At 39.2% G+C, this 21,342-nt stretch overlaps 1 protein-coding gene across 7 annotated transcripts in view; it reads left to right on the top strand.

The window, feature by feature from the left end:
- pbx3b (pre-B-cell leukemia homeobox 3b) overlaps positions 1–21,342 on the top strand; it is a 93,841-nt gene that overhangs the window by 31,982 nt on the left and 40,517 nt on the right. The window lies entirely within an intron of this gene.

Genomic DNA, 21,342 nt, shown 5'->3' with positions numbered 1-21,342 from the left:
CTTCACACATCAGAGCAGACTACTGTCAGTCTGACTTATTGAAGATACATCTTAATCAAATGTGCAGAGGCAGTAGAAAGTGATTGAATCCTCTGTTGTGCTGGATTTGGTTAGGCAGTTGATATTGAGAAACGCAAAACTCTAGTTTTAGTCAGCTTGTGATGTTTACTTTATACTGTCAACTTTTCATTCGATTTAGCTTTATGAAACTGTTACATATTCTGATGGTTAACAGAAGAGTTTTTTCCAAAAAATAAAATGTTCTCACCCTCATGTCTTTCCAAACCTATATGGCTTGCTTTCTTCTGTGGAAAACAAAAATAGAAGAAGTTTAGCATAATGTCCAAGCTGCACTTTTCTATAGATTGAAAGTGAATGGTGACCATGGCTGTCAATTTTAATATTGTTTGGCTTCAGAAGACTTGAAATATAGCTTTCAGCTTGAAAGCCCTTTGGTCACTATTGGGTTTAGTTTTGGAACAACATGAGGCTGAGTAAATCAATTTAAATATAATAAATAAATGAAGTGTTGACACAGTTTTGTTTAAATGGTCATTACTGTTAACCCCTCCTCTGTGAGTCCCGTTACTTTGTTGGGATTGCATTTGTAAAGCCTGGGCCATATGCCGCTTCCTCTTTAGCTGGGATTATGCCACCATTACTGCTGATAAAGGCTGTTTACAGGCTTGGCGCGGGGTTGGCGCTTAGGGCGATTGGAAACTGGCACTGGTCTCAGTAGAAGTGTTTGGCTGATGCCAGCTGCTCAGTGCCCCGGCCGTTCTGTTTTATAACAAGTCTCTCAAAGTAGAAATGCCGCATGTTCACAGCGTTTATTTTACCTCGGCTGTTCAGTGTGGGTTTTATTGGAAATGTAATTATGTCTCACTGGTGGTGATGATTTTGGGAATGTGCTAAGTCACCTAAATGACCAGTCAACAAATCGATCTTAAGAAAGCCCTGAACAAGTAGTCTGCTTTTTAGGATCACCTGACCTGGCAGACGTGTTTCCTAGTGGGGCATTTACATACAGGGGTCATATTTTTCAGTGTTGGAATAAACTTTTGTTGTATTTCAATGTATTAGGTACAGTGCAAGTACATTAGACTGAGAGTCAAGGTGCAGTCAAGTTTACCATTGTTTGGCCAGTTTGTTTGTGGGCGAAATTCAGTCACTTCAACAGAGTGATACAGGTATGATGTCAGAACCCGGAAGACTAATTCGCTGCTTGTTCCTTTGAGATTTTCCAGGGTTTTATAATGGGGTTTTTAAATTTATGAGTAAAATAAAACCTGTGGTAAACATAACTTGACGATACTTTGACGGATAGTGTCTTATCGAGTTATTTATTAAAAATATACATTTTCAAAATTCACGTTTTTCACTATGTGTGTGTAATTTACATTGTAGAACAAAACGTCAAAGTATAGTCAAGTTATGCTTACCACTGGCTTTATCTTACACATAAATCGAAAAATCCCATTGTAAAACCCCATAGGAAAATCTCGAAGGAACCAATGGCGAATTAGTCTTTTGGGTTCTGACATCATACCTGCACCACTCTATAGGAATCCTTGCGATCAAAGTGACTTCTGTGTGAGATTTGCATTATGCATTATTGATAATAGACAATTAACTTTTTTTGTCTGCAAAATTCACCGAAATGGTCCGCACCTTTAGCAAAGGGTTAAAGCTTTAAACTTTAAGAAAGGATCCCATTGGTTGATACACATCGATTGTGCTTCCTAACAATCAATTCAGCCTTCGGCACGTCAATCAATGTGCGTGGTACGCTGTGCGTCGCTCTATGATAATGACCCGTTCCCATGGCACCGGGGGCCCCGATGGCCTTGCACGTCTCTAATTAATAATGTAAAATCAACAACTGCCTGATTCCCAAGCAATTGTCTGGCCATCCTTTACCTGCACTTGTCAAGCTGATGCCTTTCATGCAAGCTCATCTGTCTGAGAGGGAGGGAAAATAAACAATGAAAAAAATGTGTCTCTATTCAAGTTCAGCCAAGACAAGCATCCACGGCAAAGCTGATTGAATGTATTGATTGGCACCACGAAAATCAGCCTCTTTGATCAAATGCACATTGAGGCTGATGTGTCTGCACATGATATGCTCTTTTGTAGACTTGCCAGGCTGTTTGAACTTAGGACAGTGAAACTCTTATTAGCTTTTTGTACGATTTTGTAATCGGTCTGCGAGCTTGATGCTCGATGTTTTCCTGTGGAGACGTATATTTATAGTAGTTCAAATCGAGTGATCCCGGATATGATTGTGTATGTTGTGTCCATGCATGCAGTGATCTTTTCAATGATCTTATTTATTGATTTCAACAATGACTTTTAAGCTCTTAACATTAAATTTTATGGCCCTTCCATGTCTTGAGGCTTTGTTGCTTTATTTTGTTTTGTTGGGTGTCTTAAGTTATCTCTCCCTCTCTCTCTCTCTCTCTCTCCAATCTTTGGGTGCCCAGGGAAATCACCCTGATCAATATTTCCCATTTTAGAGGAATCGCAGCAAACATTCAAGGAGAACAGAATTTACAGTACCTTCTCCTCAGCTCTAATCAAACTATAATTTAAATGTGCCCTGCGAACAATTGAGCTGGAATTAAAATAAACCACACAAGCATCGTGTTTGTTTGGTTTCTTTTAGAGGTCAACCTAAGCTGTATTTCAGAACAGAGTATGTACGGATTCTCTGTGTTTGACAGAGAAAGCGGCTCGTACTCTGTTTGCATGTCTATATTTATAATTATTCCAAGTTTGTCTTCTTAGTATATAAATCAAAGGATGTAATTTCAGCTGCCTTTTATGATGGTCAAGGGCCATTGCACATCTCAACCTCATGCTGTCTTACCATTTCAGCTGCGGGGAGATCCTTTACATACCGATGTGCACTTCCCAGCTCCTTTTAGCATGCTGGTCGTTTTCTCTTTCTGCTACTGTTCCTGAAAGAAGAAACCATTTGCACAAATGACCACAGCTTTCAGAAAAGAGCTTGGATTACATGTTCGCATTGTAAGCAAAACCTTTAGTAGCTGCTAACTGGTGAGGTAGGCGAATTACAGCAACTAAATGATTACATTTGTTTTTAAAAGCACAACTGGGTGTTTCTTCAACAATAAGTACTTTTGGCCCTGTGGACTCTCTGATAAACTCTCTGAAAACAGACTTTTTACAGTCTTACTAGCTGATTTAATGTGTCCACTAATGTATAATTATGTAATTTTTGTTTCATGACCGTTTTCACCACATCTCAATTTATGTATTAATATAGCATGGACGACTCCTTTGTCTTGCTAAGGCTAAATTTGTTTATTTTTATGTATCCTAAATTAACAATTATATAATATTTGTTTAAATATTTTTGCATAATTTGACATTATTATGGCTTGTCGTAATTACTATTTTTATATTAATAAAATAAGATTTACAAAAAATATTCTGTAAAATATTAATACAATTATACTGATTTTACATGTAAAATTTACCTTAATTCTTCACAAATTAAATGTCTCAAGGTCTTTTAGCTGGAAAATATTAAGGCCAAATTCTTGGTTGTGGCGGAAATGACAGCTGTAATTTTTGAAAATTGATGACAATCACACATATATTAAAATGGTGTATTTACTGTAATTCTTTGTTTGGTTCAGAATATTTTAAATGTAGTAATTCTAATTTAAGAATTGGTTATAGTTAAGTATTGAAAGTCTGTTTGTGATGTGGGTAAAACAAAATTGATAAATAAAAGTAATTTGAAAAGTAGCAAAAATAAATGATGAAGGTACACTGTTAAAACAAATTGTTGGTTTAACTTAAAAAAGTAAGTTACCTGAATTTGAATTCATTGAAATTAAAAATTTGAGTTAATACAATGGAGGTGATTGGTTTAATCAACAGAAACTCAAAATATTATGTTATCTGAACCAAATTAATAATCTAAATTGATTTGACAAAAGATAAATTGATTTGACATAATGTTGTGATAAAAAATTATGAAAATAATTTTTTACTGTGTATGAAAACAGTTTCCAGGGAGGACATTCATATAACAAAAAGAATGTTTAAATATTTTAATTTTAATAAAGCTAAACCACTGGGACATAACAGTGCCCGAAGTTGAAGGAACACCCAATTACGTAAAGAGTTTTTTTTTTTTTTTTTAAGTAATATTTACACTGACTTTTAAGATAAATTGCTTTTATGTATAATTAAGTTTATTTGTTTATATAATCAGTTGCGGTCATATAACCTACAACAATATCCAGGTTCTCTACAGGGAAAAAACACCTCAAGGCATTTTCGTACAGACGTCGAGAGCAAGAAAAGGGAAAGAAAATATTTATACAGTCCCCTAATGTGGGACTTTTTGGCTGCAGAGATTCTTTGCTAGAGCCCGAGGGTGTTGTGTAGTGCTTTCTCGCTCATGCATGTCTGTCTGTGCACTGAATCAAGCCCCAGTCCCCGTACAGGAAGCCCTGCTTCAAGTCTCAGGGGCCCGGTGAGCCGCAGACGAGATGTTGGCAGCGGCCGAGTTAAGCCCGGCTAGTGCGGACGGACCGTGATATATGACTCACGCACTGTGCGTATGTGTCAGTGATGAACGCTTCTGGAATTTCCCTTACTCCAACTTTTTTTTTTTTTTTTTTTTTTCACATTCACTTTTTTATTGGGGTGTTAACAGTAATGGTTTATGATGGCTAAGGTTTCTTTTTTTCCCTAAAGTGTTTTCACGGTAAGATTTTGGAAAGGAACAACCCAGACTGCTTTTAAAAGAAGAAGAAAAAAGTTCTTTTAAAAGTTCTATTCTGAAATGTGGCTTTCCTTACAAGGCTCATGTGGTCATGGTGATCTGTAATGATTTGTTTGTTGTGGGTTGGTTTGCTGAAACAGAGCTCCAGGCTAGAGTTATCTGATGGTATCAGTTACAGGGTTATTCAGTCACCGAAGCATCGGACACTACATAAGAAGGCACTGCCAAATGGGTCGGGATGTTCAGGAGGTGTGTGCTTGAGGTGAGTTTGAATTTGAGTGTCTGTGAACGTTTAGGGTTCATGGAGTATGCACTGGGTTCAGCTGGTTTCTCATGGCAGGTGTCGACAGGGTTCGAGCACCGCCTGTCACAGGTGTGTATATTCAGATCCACGGACAGTCCTGGACAGCCATGAAATGAGATACTAGTATCTCCCTCTATCTTTCACTCTCACTTTTCCCTCTATCCCTATATCATACTATCTTCCTGACCCTCTCTCGATTGAAATCAAACAAAGAATGATTGTTGTCTGTGATCTGCTTCTCTTTGTTTTATTTACTTTTTTGTCAAGATTTTTTTATTATTATTATTATTGAGAAAGTTGGCAAAAATGTCTACATTTAAGTAGATTTACTAAGCGGCTTAACAAAAAAAAAAATAGCTTTAGTTACAATATTTAGTTAAAAAATAGTAAAAATAATAAACCACAGCCAGTGACAGTTCATTGGAAAACAAGTAATATAGCACTATTCAGATGGTAACTGTTTTGTAAACTGTTAGTTCACCCAAAAATGAAAATAATGTCATTTATTACTCACCCTCATGTCGTTCTACTCCCGTTCATCTTCAGAAGACAAACTAAGATATTTTTGATGAAATCTGATGGCTCATTGAGGCCTCTATTGCCAGCAATGTCACCAAACTTCTCAAGATTCAGAAAGATACTCAAAACATATTTAAAACAGTTCATGTGAATACAGTGGTTCAACCTAAATGTGTGTGCACCAAAAAAAAAAAAAAAAAAAAACTTTTCAACAATATTGAGTTATAGGCGATTTCAAAACACTGCTTAGAAGCTTAACAAATCTTTTGTTTCGAATCAGTGATTCGGATCGCGTATCAAACTGCCAAACTGCTGAAATCACGTGACTTTGGCGCTCCGAACAACTGATTCGAAACAAAAGATTTGTTAAGCTTCTAAGCAGTGTTTTGAAATCGCCCATCACTAGATATTGTTGAAAAGTCGTTATTTTTTTTTGTTTTTTTTTTTGTTGCCAGCAAAAAAAGGTCTATTGTGCACTGTCAATAGACAGTTACAAAGCACTGCTTACACCAAAGTAACTTCCAAGCCAAGTAAGCAGATTTCTATTGGTCAATAAGTAGAATTTGCGCACAAAAACTCAAACTGAAATCGTGAAATTCGCCCTTATGCAAAATTCCCAATCATGTGGATTCATATTGAAAAGACTGTATTTCGCCTGTGATATTTTTACATCTGCTGTGTGATAAAACATCACTAGAGACGAGTCAGTTCTGTCAACATTCAAACCCGAAAATTTGTTCTCATGTATACTTCATTAGTCACATGACAGTGTTGAACACTGTTGTATGAGCATTTCATGGTTTGTGTAAGTTATAAATGATATTTGTATGTATAACTGTAATACATGTTTACATATTCAAATGTGCAATTTAGCTCCAGTTTTCTTAATTTTCTTTCATTTTTTCTTGCTAGTTATGGGAGAAAACTGCAATAAAATCCCATGTAAAACAATTACATTCTGAATAGGGATTTTGCTCTATCATTTTTACTAAGGCTCAATTTGGACTTGATTAAAATCATAAAATACATTTATGAAACACAAATTTAGCCAAATAGGGTTTTACACAGCACCTGCACAAAACCCTCCCTTCTCTCATACACGCCATGAGCCTTCCGAAGAGGTGTGTGTTCGTGTGTGTGTAGAGGAGCTAATGTTTCGGAAAATGTCACTTTCACTGACTGGCCGTGGCTTGTCGTAGGTCAGGCTCGGGGTGCGGGCTGATCCAGTTATTAAGTCCAAAATCCCATAAACAGCAGTCTCAGCCCAATTAATAATTTACATAATTAACATGCAATTTTAAGTTGGGGCTGGCAGAGCAGGAGCCGTTTAGAGGAAGGAGGGGTTAGGCATGTGTGTGTGTGTGTGGTGGGGGGGGGGGGGGGGGTAATTAGGGCTAATGCAGCCGTGCCGCTAGGACCCCTGTTGGCAATTCCAGCACATTCCCTCTCTTTCACTCCCGCGTCCTCCTCAGCATGGTCGACTGACAACTGGGCGACAGGCTTTCCCAGCTAAAGCGAAAGCCCCCTCTGACAGTATTAATAGTTGACAAACTGCGCCTAAAGCCCGGGCATTGTTTCTGTCACTTGTTTGGTTTGATGTCAGTGTTAGCCGTTATAAATCAATAGTGTCAGGATTTGGTAATGTTTATAGCAGAGCCAAGGTTTATTATTTCATGTGACTGTCATGGACAAATAGTATTTATCATAGCTGTCTATAAATTACGGCCGACAGACTGTTGGTTTACCCAAACCCACTCCACTCTAGCAGGGACCATTCCGACGTCCACTTCCATATTTAAAGCAATTTATTTTCCCTGAGCCGGAGCCAGACGTTAACCCCACACTGGTTCTCCTTTCTCTCCATCGGCCTGTGTGTGTGTGTGTGTGTGTGTGTGTGTGTGTGTTGCTGCTGCAGTGGTTTCTGCCGTCACATTAACACTTCCTAAACAGCTCAAGGGCAGACCTCGAAACATGACCTCTCACATCTCACTCCAGGAATTTTCTTTTCTTTTCTTTTCTTTTCTTTTCTTTTCTTTTCTTTTCTTTTCTTTTCTTTTTTCTTTTCTTTTCTTTTCTTTTCTTTTCTTTTCTTTTCTTTTCTTTTCTTTTCAACTTTACTTATTTGTTGACCTTTCTTTTAATATCCAATCTTATCTTATACTCCTAAAAATAAAGGTCCTTTACTGGTATTGATGGTTCCATGAAGAACTTTTAACATCCATGGAACCTTTCTGATGCACAGAAAGTTCTTTTATAGTGGAAGAAATGTTCTTTAGATTATTTTAATGTTCTTTGACGTGATTCTTTTAAGAACAGTTCTTTAGGGAACCCAGAATGGTTCTTCTGTGAAAAGCCTCTTTTAGAACATTTATTTTTTGTATTCTATCCTATACTTACATTTAATATAAACAGATGTTTTTCCCTCAACTTATATTTCCTGGTGCAGGGCAAAGTAGGTCACAACAATGTTAACAAGGTGGAATAAAATCACTTTACTATACTTATACCAGCTCTTACTAGTGTCACTTTAATAGAACAATGCTATCTTTTAAAAAGACAAAGACGATTTAGACAGGAAGCTTTAGTAAAATATTACCACTGCTCTTATTTGCTCTCAGTATATGTGAATTATGTCATGTTTACAGTAAGCCCAGACCAAGATGAAATTATGTGTATGCAATGAAGCAATTTAGAATAGCAAGATAAATAGGTTTGGTAACTTGTAAAAGCTTTCCATTTTTGTATTGTTAATGTCAATGGCTGTAAGTCCAATTAAAGTAATATTAATATTTCAGGCTAAACTGCAGGTTGCATAAAATGCCTTCATCCCCAAAGAATGCAATAATAATGCGTTTCAGTGTTCAACCAATGATATTTTAGTTTACTTTTGTAAAATAAACAATTTCGAGTTCTGGGTCATCACGTAAAAATCAGTTGCGAACCACTGCAGCGGAGAGACAAATTAATGGATTAAGATTCTACGTCAAACCATTTTTCTCTCTCTCTCTTTAGAAACTGACCATTCCCTCTCACTCCACCTCCCTCTTCCTCTCTCTCTCTCCATGCCTTTGATGATAGCTGTGCTGTCTCTGCGTGTAAGAGATGTCTTTGGCCTTGGAAATGATTTCTCGGTGGCCAGGCTCAGCTCTGTGCTATTGATCAGTGGCAGCCATTGACTATCAGTTCCACTTGCAGCAAGGAGGTCATTAGTTACCCACACACACACATTCATCAGAAGGCAGCCGTGGATCACTTAGAATGCTAATGCACACGCTAGGAGCTGACAGCTGGACCAGGGGGAGAGAGAACGAGGGAGAGCGAGAGTGAGAGAGGGGTGGCTGTAGGGTTGTTCCTGTGTTGAGGATGGTGTATCAAGGGATCGCATGCTAAATTGTTTGCGCGTGTGTACAATTGAACCCTGTATTCTATTCTTAGTGGACCGTTCACCGACTTGTGTGCACTTATCCTTACCGTACCACTCCTTGTGGCCAAGCCTGAGAAATAGTGACGCAAAAGAGAGATGACATTGGCTATCCAGCCTGTACCTGCATTTGCAGTCTTTTCTGACAAGGGCCACCATGCCTGACCTACCTTGTTTTAGCCTACGGCTGAACGTGACCATACCCTTTAAAATAAAAACAAACAACGCACAAGGAAAGCGAGGGAGCGCGAGAGAAAGAGCGAGAGAGAGAGCTTTATAATTGGGCCAAGCGAAGCTGCGGGAGGTGGCCGAGTCTCCACGTTCGCCTTTTGTATATTCATGACCCCCCTGACTTGATTGATGGAAGGATAGCGTTTGGTGACACTGTCATTTGCAAGTTGAAAAGGTAGCACAGTGGCTGGAGCCGCGGGCTGGGGTCCGGGCTAGGACTGTGGTGCAAACCGAGAGAGAAAGAGAGAGAGAGGGGCTCATTTCTATGCTGATGATATCCAAAGCCCTTCTCATTTCCTTTGTCTCCAGTGGAATGACATCTGCTGACAACAGACACTTTCCAAAGGGCTCCACAGTGGTGGAACAGAAAGAAAAAAGTGGGAATCTGGGTATTTGTTAAAAGTTATACAACTTATATAAAAATAAAATTACAATTATTTTTAATCTTTAATTTAGTCTATAGAATTTAAACAGCAAACAGCTTGTTTTTGTGATTCTGACATCACTGTAACACACTGTAACAGTCTACATTTACATATAAATGCCTTGGTGTGAACTACAACTATACTTGAAGGTCTGTTCATTTGCATAAAAGATGTCCTAAAGGTACAGTAGCAAAAACAGCCTGTTTTTGGTGCTAAAAGAAATAAATGTATTTATAATTATATAAAAAACGTTTTATTTATTTTTTGATGTTTATAATTATTATAATTATAAAATAAATGATTTTTCTTCTTCATGTTGTTCCAAAGTTGTACATCTTCCTGCCTTACCATAGGACACAAGCAACTACAACGAATGGAGACTGATGGTTTCAAACTTCAAAAAGGACACAAAAGCACTATAAAAGTGCTTTTACACTTAATATGTGTGAACCGTGCTGGCAAATTGAGTCGCAATGAGCATCAAAATGATGCATGATTTGTTGAAATCCAACGAAAAAATGACTGCGCTACACTTGTTTGAATTTGATAGTCAGCAATGTCAATTTTGAGAAGAATCAGGTCCTGAAGGTTATATATATATATATTCAACAGCCTATATATTGAGACCTTCTCTATCTCATGGATCTAATATAACATTACACATAAGATGTTTTTCCACAACAGTTAACGAAATGTTCACCTAAGCTATAACATTTTTTGAAATACTGTAATTCTGTGTATTTGTGTACATCGGGATTGTGGTGTCTTTGTGCACATTTTTGGGATCTGTCGGTCATTGTGAGTAAGATCGTTTTATTTACATCGGCATGAGTTTGAAAATCACATTTCATTGCTTCGGACCCATACCAACGAGAATTCGCTATGAATATTCACAAAGTTGGAAGCGGCAGTCGTCTGGAAGCGAGCAGAGAAAAACGGCATTTTTCATGGTCAAACGAAAAGGTACTCCTCTCAGAAAACGTGCAAAAAAAAAAAAGGTACTTTAGATGTTTAATTGCTATTTGGAGCATTGGGATCACTAGACAAGAGCTTAATGAACTCATGTTTGAGAGAACCTCAATGTCACCCAAAACTGGCATTTTTTCACTTGTTTTGCCTGTAGCTCGAAATTAGCCCATGCACATTCCAACTCATTTTGCCAGCATGGGTCACATATATTGATACTTTTGATAATTAATATAAAAAATGTCTTTTAGCACACTGCTAAAAAAATAGTAACAATGATTCATGATCAAATTATTCTTTTGGGTCTGATCTTTTCAATAAATCAATTGATTTAATTTGCAAAACCAGTCTGAATGATTCGTTTTGAATGGGACTGATCCAGTACATGACAGGCTCGTTGGCGTAGCGCTAATCCGTTCGTACACAGAAAGACACATACGTACACTCTGTTCGATCTGCTCACAGTTTCAAGTTGTGATGTGAAATGTGCAGGTGTACTGTAGCTCCCGTCTTTGTATTTACACCAATTAACACATAAAGTGTAATTACCCCTGTGGAGTCGGTTGGAAGTCCACAAATGAGGGCACTGCTGAGGCCCCTGGCAGCTGACACAGAGAACCAGAGAGAGAAAGAGGAGAAATTAGTAAGTATCAATTAAGTGACAGTGATACTGATGAATGCTCTCTCTGAAAGGTGTCAGATGAAGACTGTGTGTGGGGACTAAACCCAGAAGACTGCAGGATTTGAATGCGCCATGGGGTCTGTGTCACTTAATGCTGTCTGTAAGCACTAAGATGAGGACAACAGATGGAAAATGAGCACAGAGGGGCTGCACAGCCCAAACATGGCCCAAAGTTTTGCTGCTGTTTCAGAAGTCTCAATGTCAAAGATTTTGATTTAACATATGTAAAATATTTTATGTACACTTTTTAATACATTTATATTCCTGTGATGGAATTTTCAGCAGCCATTACTTCACTCTTCAGTGTCACATGATCCTTCAGAAATCATTTTAATATGCTGTTTTGATGCGCAAGAAACATTTCTTATCATTATCAATGTTGAACACAGTTTAGCTACTTTGTTTTCAGTATTCTTTAATGAATTGAAACTTCAGAAGAACAGAATTTTTTATAAGTTATAAGTTATAAATGTCTTTACTGTCACTTTTGATCAATTTAATGTGTCCTTGCTGAATAAAAGTATTAATTTCTTTTCAAATAATCCTATTGACTAAAACTTTTGAAACAGTAGTGTTTTATTTAAATATTTATTATCTATATACAAGTACAGTATATGGACAGAATTTGATAGAATATCCTCATTTGGATAAGTAAATATATGTGTGTTTGTAAGAGATAGAGAGACTATGTAGTTGCACTTGTCTTTCTTTCTCGCATTGTCTTGGATTCCATGGATATACAGAAATGAAGAGCGAGAGAAAGAAAGAGAGAGGGAGAGCGCAAGAGAGTGCAAGTGTGATGGATAAGCTCAGGGGCTGTTTACAGCAGTGTGTAAAGCATTAAAGAGCTGGCAGAAGGGCCATTAGCATAAATGTTTAAATCAGACAAACAAACTTATGTACCCAAATGAAAATGTTTTCCTGCATTAATCTGGAGCAGAAGGCTCTAGTAGAACAATTAGTGCCTCTCTCATTCGCTCTTTCCCACTCTTTCTTTTTCCCCCATCTCGCTCTCTCTCTTTTTCAGCCTCCCTTTTATTCCGCAAGTGTTTATGTTTAAAGACCTAGGACGGCACTTCTCCGGTCCCCTATTAGTGCGAAGCATCAGACACTTTAGAGACCTGTTTCAAGAGTTGGCGAGTAATTGTCAGCCTGGTGTATTATGACTGAGTTTGTCAGACGACTGTGAAGTTTCACAGACCAGCTGCGAGGCATCAGACTCTCTCCATCTTGCTCTCTCTCTCCCTCTGTCTGAGCTTCTAGTTTTGAGGACCAGACTGAAGCTAGGCTGATTTAAGGCCTTGTAAAAGTGTCGGCTTTTTAAATACTGTTTGCATGCCGCCTCCCGGCAGACATTTCATATTCAGCAGATTTACATGATGGCCATTATTATGATTTTATGAAGCGTGAGCTTTTAAAACTATTGCCTCTGAAACGCTGGGGCAATTTCTGAGATAGTTCACAAGCTCATGACTAGAAGAGACCATAAAGAACAAAGAGTGAAGCTCAGATTAGGGATAGAGATAAGAAACCAAACCTGTTTGGTTTCTTACTTAATACATCAAATAACGGCAGTACAATGTGTTGCAAATGGCATTTCTCGTTGAATTGTTAGGGTGGTATGCGAATTGAAGCTGTGTATTGGAAAACCTTGTGTACAGTTCTAACCGGGTTGCTCAGGATGTTCTATGTGGGCCCTCTCAGCTAGTATTTCAGCCTAACCAGTAATTTTGGACCACCTAATGGCCATCTTCAAGCTAGAAATGATATAAAACCAGGTACCACCTTGAGCTAGTTTAAGCTGGAGTTTGTAAAGATTTGATGTTTCTATCAAAAAAGTGTATAGGGGGATTTAGGATGCCTGTGTACTTCAGTCTGAGGAAAATCCCCTTTCACAGTAACCTTGTGCTTGACGGAATGGCATAAATCCAGCCCGTTTTTTACATATGCCCTGTCGACACCGCCTTACATTTGCTGTTTGTTTAAACTAGCTGATAAGCTCTTCAAAGTTCAGCTGCTCAATTTCTCTCTCTGAGAGGTTTTCTACTCCCTTTTTTCTCCTCAAATGTTAAACTTGCATAATTTACGACGGCCCGTTCCAGTGCTCTTGGCCTGGCTCTTTGGGCCTGCCTCCATCCATCTTTACAGTAGTGTAAGCACTGATAGCAGAACATGCTAGGTGTGACAGAACCTCTCCTCTTGTGGGTCGGACTTGACGTATCTCTCGTGGAGAGTTATGGCTGTTTTGGTAAGACTGGCGGGCCAGGAGGGCTCTTTGCTGCAGGGTGAAGTGATAGATTCAGCTGCCTGAAGCATCCCAGTGTGTTTATCCATGGCTAGTATGGCAGCTTTCAGAAGACATTTACCCCATGATTTGCGATGAGCTTATGTGTGAATAATTAATGGCAATTAATCCTTAATTACAGTAATTAGGCAAGTCACAGGAAATTAAGCTGCAGCTGGAGAGGCCCTGCGCGTCAGGGAGGAGGAGAGGGGAGGACGCACAGGCGAATGTGGCATGGCGGTGCTGCTGGAGCGACAGAGGGTGGCTCGGGTGGCACGGTGAGTGTCGGTGTGTGCCCATGCGAGATTGGCAGCCTCGGTGTGGCGTGCGGTGACACAGATGCTCAGCGGGCATAGAGCCGCCTCACAGAAGAGCAGAGCTGCTAGCGGTACGAAGCAATACTCTTTTCAGTTATCACTCTCTGCCACAGTCCCACGTTCGTTCTTCGCACGCTTTCTTTTCGAATATAGTCATTGACCCATTGCCTTTCTCAGATCTGAGGTCCGCAGAGATTAAGACAGCCATTTGAGTCATCTTCTTAATTCCCTTTTAATAAAACCCAAATTTATGGCATTTCCGAGCACCTGGGCCATGAAGCACACGTGCCAGGCTGCCAGGAAGACCTGGTGGGTAGAATTCCAGGCGAGGCATACTAACTCATCCGATATGCCGGCGAGACTCCTGATGAGATGTCTGCGGCAAAAGAAAGTACAAGCAAAATACACTCACCATTCAGAGAGCTTAAAATAGGCCAAAGGCAGATTTGTGCTTTTATTGGAGCAAGTGGACATGGGGAGATGTTTGGATTGTGTTAGCCGTTAATTGAGACGGGAGTCCGAGGAGACGCTGGTCTGTTTTTCCCATTTAGTCCAGAGCTCATTTGCGTCTTTTCATGCCTGCCTGTGTGAATTTCCGCTCCTTTCTTCCACTGTTACTTCCAATTACGCCTCTGGATGAGCCTTGGGTTTTATCTCTGCCCATGTTCAACACAATATGACCTTCATCTGTGTTTTACTTAGTGTTTTCTTTGTGCCCTGCAGTCAACGTTCATTTGAAGTTTCTAGGTGTTCCACAGGGCTCGATACTGGACCCTTTTTTCTTTTTTTTCTTTTTTGGTACTTCACGCTTTACATTTGAAACACCTTAATAACATTTTCATAACTTCACATTCATGAAAATTAATGCTCACTCCTATTGTTCCATCTTAGATTTTTGGTATGATGGGAATAATTATAACTGAGAGCCTAGACTTGTTTTTTTCAAAATTCACTACAAGTTTTTGACAGCCTTCTCTCCTGTGCGTCATTGAAATGGCAGCGTGGGTTCATTTTTATAACACGGAGGGAGAAAGGGAGTGTTTTACTAATAGGGGGTTTAAGTGGCATGGTGGGGCGCCCAACTGTGATATTACATTAACCCACCCTGCCTCACATAGCCTGCCACAGACGACAAGATTAAGAGAATACACACCACCCTGCTCTTAGCTCTCAAATACTCCACTTCAAATAATGAGAATTTATTGAAGAGCTCAAAGATGCTTCTCTCACACCTCCTTTACCCATTTCCCCTCTTTTATCAGGACACACAGTGAAAAGCATACCGATGTGCGCCACCGATGTGGATGTGCACGCTCTCTAATGATGACGCGCCTTCCTTTTTCTTCTCTGTCAATTTACAGCAGAAAAATAGTTCAGTTCCACATTACAGTCACACAGTTAAATCTGAACACTTTTAGCAGTCCATTATAATAGGAGCTCAAGCATTTGCACACCATGGGTGCTCTGACTGTACTGATATTCTAGCATCATCCACATGCTCAGGCGTAAATGTTTCTCTATGGCTTCTTCGGATAATGGCACAGAACCCAAGCGCCAGCGAGTCCTTTAGCTTCAGACAGAGAGCAAAGGAGGGAGAGAGACTGGTGGTGTGAAGTGACAAGGTCAGCAGGTTTTCTCGTCGCTGTACAGAATCTTCCGGATAAGTGAAATAAATGAGGCAGTGTTAGCTGCTAACGGAACGTGTGTCACCACGATGCTAAAGGCTAACTGCCGACTGCCACGCCTTCAAAACTCTGGGTAGGCTAAGCTTCACCATCAGCGTAGTAGATGTCCTGTTAAAGTGTCTGAGAAAAGTGCAATGGAAGCAGATACTCATGTACTCCAGTTCACTGATTCAGGTGATACAGGAAGCAAGACAGAACAGCATAGGTGCAATGCTAACAAGGCAGTTATTAGCTACACATCAGCAAATACTGAGAAATCAGAAAACCACTCTGACATATTACTCACACTGTTAATCATTACAAGTCATAATAAGTGGGGCTTTACTTCTTCATACTCTTTCCACATTGTATGTCTTAATGTACTGGGCAAAATATTAAACTTACATTCTTTTCTAGCACAAAGAATAAAAATAGCTGTGAATTTTATGAATTTATTTAAGATATGTTCCAGGTGCTACCTCTTTTCTTTGATCTAATAACTTAAAATGATTTCCTTGGCAATATTATTTTAATTTGTGAACAATACAGATTTCCATCCTGTTAAGACTTTTGTAATATGCCTTTTAACAAAAGCCAGTTTCCTAATAACATCATCTTCTTGGAAGTAAAATAATTATTTTGGCTAGAAAACAACAGCACAAACATCAGTAAGTATTTAGTTTTTTGGCATTAGTTGGTTCCATTCCATTTTGTTTGATCAAGTTAGAGAAAGCTGCATATTATCAATTTTAAAAAAAATGGTGTATAATTAATCTGTAATCAATAAATATGAAATGGTAAAGCATTAAAAGCTTAGAAGGTACTGCATAACAGTAATGATATGTACTTACACCGGTTGCTTAAATTTTAAAACACTTTGTACAGTCCTCCCCAAAAACAATAAAAGATTTATTTCACATTTTTTGTTTGACAGTGTCAGGTCCCAGTAAGACGAAGAAAATCCAATTGAGGGAAAGCATAGGAGACTGTACTCCGCATTTGCGTTTTCTTAATGCAGCATTTCCAAACAAGCAAACTTTATTGGAAGACACAGCATTACAGCTGGATGCGGACCTCAAAATGTAAACGTAATCGAATAAGGACGCAATTTGTGAAAAGTGGCCGATGCCCTGAGTCTAGCCTTCATCCTCTTTCCCCCATCCAGCCCTTGCACAATTAAACATCCAGGGCACACAGAAGAGGGGATTCGTGCGGAAAGTATGTAATACCATTAGCAGACATTTCAAAGTGGGCTTCTTTAGCTTTGTATGTTTTTATTTTGTTTAATTAGAGTCCAATTGTTTTAATGGAAAAGTTTCATTTCGAGTATTTGCATTCATATACTTTAACAATGGACTCAGTCTGCTTTTCTTCACTTCCTTCTTTCTCTGTCCTCTTTATATTGTTTTTGGAGCTTTAATTGTCCATTGCAGTGAGTCAGAGCCGCGCTACCAGAGAACATAAGTGCAACGTGTTGAGGCTGTTTCTCCCTGAGAAAACTCTGCAGGGCTGCACCAGTGACAGCACTACTGACGGGCTAATGGAGCAGTCTGAGTGTGTGTGGTTGTGCGTTTACGTGTGTATGTGTGTGTAAGGTTATCCCTTCGCCCCTCTGCTGACCCCTTTGTGGGCCTGAATTCCTCAAATGTTTGCAGGATCAAGTCACTTAATCTGTGTCTGTGCTCGAACCCCAACACACAAGGCCTCAGAGAGAAGTAGGGATAAAAGAAAGGAGAGAGGTATTGAGATGGAGGCATACTGTACATTGAGGTCCCCATGTTTCAGTCAGTAGGCAGTATGTATTATTTCACACTACCTCATATTGTCCTCCACCAATTGTTTTTGACAGGTAAAACGCGCAGGGAATCGGCAAGGGAATTCTATGTATTCCCGCAAAATGGCAGGCATTGGCATTTAATCACAGAGTCTACGGAGTGAAACTGCTCTCTATTGAAATGTACGAATTTGCTGCGCTGGGAATGGGGCGCATCCTCTTTACGTTGAAGACTATTCCGGAGGGATCGCTCCTTGAGATCGAATTCCGTTTGCGTCTCCAAACAGCATTCCCGTCGCCCGGCAATCACCGGTGCTCCCTTCATCAACTTGCAACAGCTCCCACTTGATAGGAGCAATTCATAATTTCAGCTCCGTGTCACACGCGCACACAACCGCGGCCCACTCATGCCTAATAGCGAGTGAGTCTGAGCCAGGAAGAATAGGGGGTAAAACACGTCTGAGCCTTGAGAAATATTTGAGGATCAGTCAAAGATATATTCCAAGAAGTCGAATGCATAATATATACGGGGCCTCGTGAACATAAGCCGCTGTTTTGCTCCGCTCCTGTTTCCTGCTCAATCACAATGATGAAACAACAGAGAATGGGAGGAGGGTGGTGGGTTTAGAGGAGGTTTGGTCCTCCATGCCGGGCTGTGTGCTCATCTTCCGAGTTCCTCTTCCTGGGTGAAACGACTGTCGTGTGGTGGGGGAGCGAAGGACTCCTCAGTCAGTGCGTGACACTGCTGTCAGTACATGCATTAATTATGCAGCCCGGGGCCACGGAACGAGAGCGGGAATGTGTAAGACTAAGACGGAAAGATAGGGAGGGAGAGATGAGAAAAGGAGATGGATAAAGGAGACGTGTGTGTGACAAGACAAACAGTGGAACGAAATGAACTGTGTTTAAGAAATGGGCCCAGAGTCCATTTTAACCAGGAGGATTTCTGTAGCGTTACAGGGCCATATATTACGAATGAAATCATTATAATTGACGTAAACCTGCTGTGACCCTGAACACGAAGTCAACATTAACCTTTTTGTTTTCTTAATTCAAGTATCTGGTCTTATTTTGGACTATTCATTGATGCATGTTATTTTAAAGGGGATATTTTTTTTTGTATAATCAAAATGTAACTTGCACATTCCTTTTAATTGGTTTTCTTTTACTTTTATTCATTTAAAATAATAAAAACTAAAAGAATTTTATAGAAATTTATAGTTTCAATTTTATTTTTATTTTTTAAGGTTTTAGGGCTGCCAAAGTTAATGTGCTAACTAGGGTTGGGTATCGTTTGAATTAATATACTGGTACCATCTTTCTCAACTTTTTATGTTCACTTAAAGGGATACTCCACCGTTTTTTCATGTTAAACTATGTTATTCCCTTAACTAGGACGAGTTGATACATACCTCTCTCGTATCAGTGCGTGCACTAAATCGCTCTGTCTTGCGGCGAAACTTTGTTAGCACTTAGCTTAGCCCAGTTCATTCAATAGGGGCCAAGCAGAGAAGCTACCAAACACCTCCACGTTTTCCCTATTTAAATACAGTTACTCGAGTAGTGTAACTCGACCTAGGACGGTGACACAAAACAAAACGTTGCGCTTTTCTAAGCGTGAAAAATGGATAACTATATTGTATGGCGGAATACCATAGCAAGTGCTATGAGCAAGGGAGCGGGGGCCGGTGAGAGGACTTTTCACGTGTGAAGATATTACTGCGCCAAGTCAAAGTGCTCCCGATTCCTGACCTTAAAGGGTTAGTTCATCCAAAAATGAAAATTCAGTCATTAATTACTCACCCTCATGCCGTTCCACACCCGTAAGACCTTCGTTCATCTTCAGAACACAAATTAAGATATTTCTTGATAAAATCCAATAGCTCAGTGTGGTCTGCATTGCCAGCAAGTTAGTACCCAGAAAGGTACTAAAAACATATTTAAAACAGTTCATGTGACTACAGTGGTTCAATTTAATATTATGAAGCGACGAGAATACTTTTTGAGCAGCAAAAAAAACTAAATAACGACTTTATTGAACAATTTTTAGTGATGGGCGATTTCAAAACGCTGCTTCATGAAGCTTTGAAGCTTTATGAATTTGTTTCGAATCAGTGGTTCAGAGCACCAAAATCACATGATTTCAGTAAATGAAGCTTCGTTACGTCATAAGTGTTTTGAAATTTCAATAGTTCAGGTGACTTTGGCAGTTTGATACAAGCTCCGAACCCCCTGAAAATATTAGTAAAGCTTCAAGGCTTCATGAAGCAGTGTTTTGAAATCGCCCATCACTAGATATTGTTGAATAAAGTCGCTATTTTGTTTTGTTTTTTGACGCACAAAAAGTATTCTCGTCGCTTTATAATATTAAGGTTGAACCACTGTACTCGCATTAACTGTTTTAAATATTTTTTTAGTGTTTTTCTGGGCATTGAAAAAGGAAATGATTTTGCAATGCAGGTCTCACTGAGCCATCGGATTTTATCAAAAATACCTTCATTTGTGTTCCGAAGATGAATGAAGGTCTTAGGATGTGGAATGACATGAGGGTGAGTAATAAATGACATAATTTTTGGGTGAACTAACCCATTGAGAATTTGATTCCGGAATTGAAATCGATTTTCGATTCCCAACCCTAGTGCAGGTGTCATTTAACATTTCTTAACAGTTTATCATCTTTTGTTATTTTCATGTTAATTGTAGGCAGTTTTTATTGTTCAACTATTAACACTTACTCATATTACGTTTTGTTCCATAACGGTGTTGTGCTCACTTTTATAATCATCATAATCATCCTTTTCAAATATATCAGCTTACAGAAATAAAATGCTTTATAGTGAATAATGTGAATAGCAATTTGCATGCTGTCTTTAATTCTTTTAGTTTCTATTATGCACAGTGTATGCTATCATTTTTGAGCTACCAAACAGCTTGTAAGTGCAACAGTTTTATGGAAAAATACCTCTTGGAGAATAGTACTGTTAAAGTGAAGTATCCAGTCACAAAGCCATCCAAATACCAAGAGTTATTTACATTACATTTACAGACAAGTGACTGTTTGGAGAAATGTTTGTGTGTTCATGTTCATTTGGGTCGTCTGTGTTGTGTAGACAGGGCCAGCTGTGTTTAAGATATGACTCTGCTTTTTAAGATGGACCAAACTGAACTGGACATACAATGACAGCAAATCGCCAAGGCAGGCAGCTCTCCATGAGAGATGCTAATTTTAAACCCTGTCCTAGATTTAGTACAGCCTAGCACAGCAGTTTCCTTTCTGTGCACACACATACTTACGGCTCACTGTGCTGTCTCCTTTCCTGTCACTCATCCCGCATCATCCACCATAATTCAGAGGTGATGCCTCATGACTTCTCACTGCCATCAGCCTTCTGCTCTGTAAGTGTTCCAAAGTTTGAGTCCGTGGCTGTCAGGATCTGTTCTATATTCAGGGATGTATATTGCACGTCTGGGCAATATTGCATTTGTGCTTTTCGAATCACATTCAAGTAGTCCTAATGAAGTCAAATGCAAAAAAAACAAAACAAAAAAAACATTTTTATTCCGTTGATCAGGAACAGCTACCATTATTCTCTCCGAGAACTTTTGTGTCTTTATAAAGACTTAACCCTGCCGGATCCGGCATGCTCGCTTTGTAGCGCACACAATTTTGATCTCAGGAAAACTGCTGTTCCGTAACTGTCACCTGTCACTTCCATTTTTCCGCAACACAAAAGAACATATCTTGTATTACATGGTATTCCACAGGGGTGTTTCTCTTTCCTTCCCCTGATCTCTGCAGTTATTGAAAAATAAATGCTGTTAACTACTGTTTGAGTGGGCTTTGATTCAAATGGCATGAAAAGGAGCTGGTTGCTTTACTCTCAAGGAGCACAATTGAAACCATTAACGAATTATTCACTCTGTATTCATTTCTTTATTCTACGTGATCATACATAACCATATTCCTTTTGACGGCGCAGTATAAAAGCG

Source organism: Chanodichthys erythropterus, chromosome 9 (genome assembly GCF_024489055.1).
Source record: "Chanodichthys erythropterus isolate Z2021 chromosome 9, ASM2448905v1, whole genome shotgun sequence".
Lineage (NCBI taxonomy): Eukaryota > Metazoa > Chordata > Actinopteri > Cypriniformes > Xenocyprididae > Chanodichthys > Chanodichthys erythropterus.
This window is presented reverse-complemented; position numbering and strand designations above follow the sequence as displayed.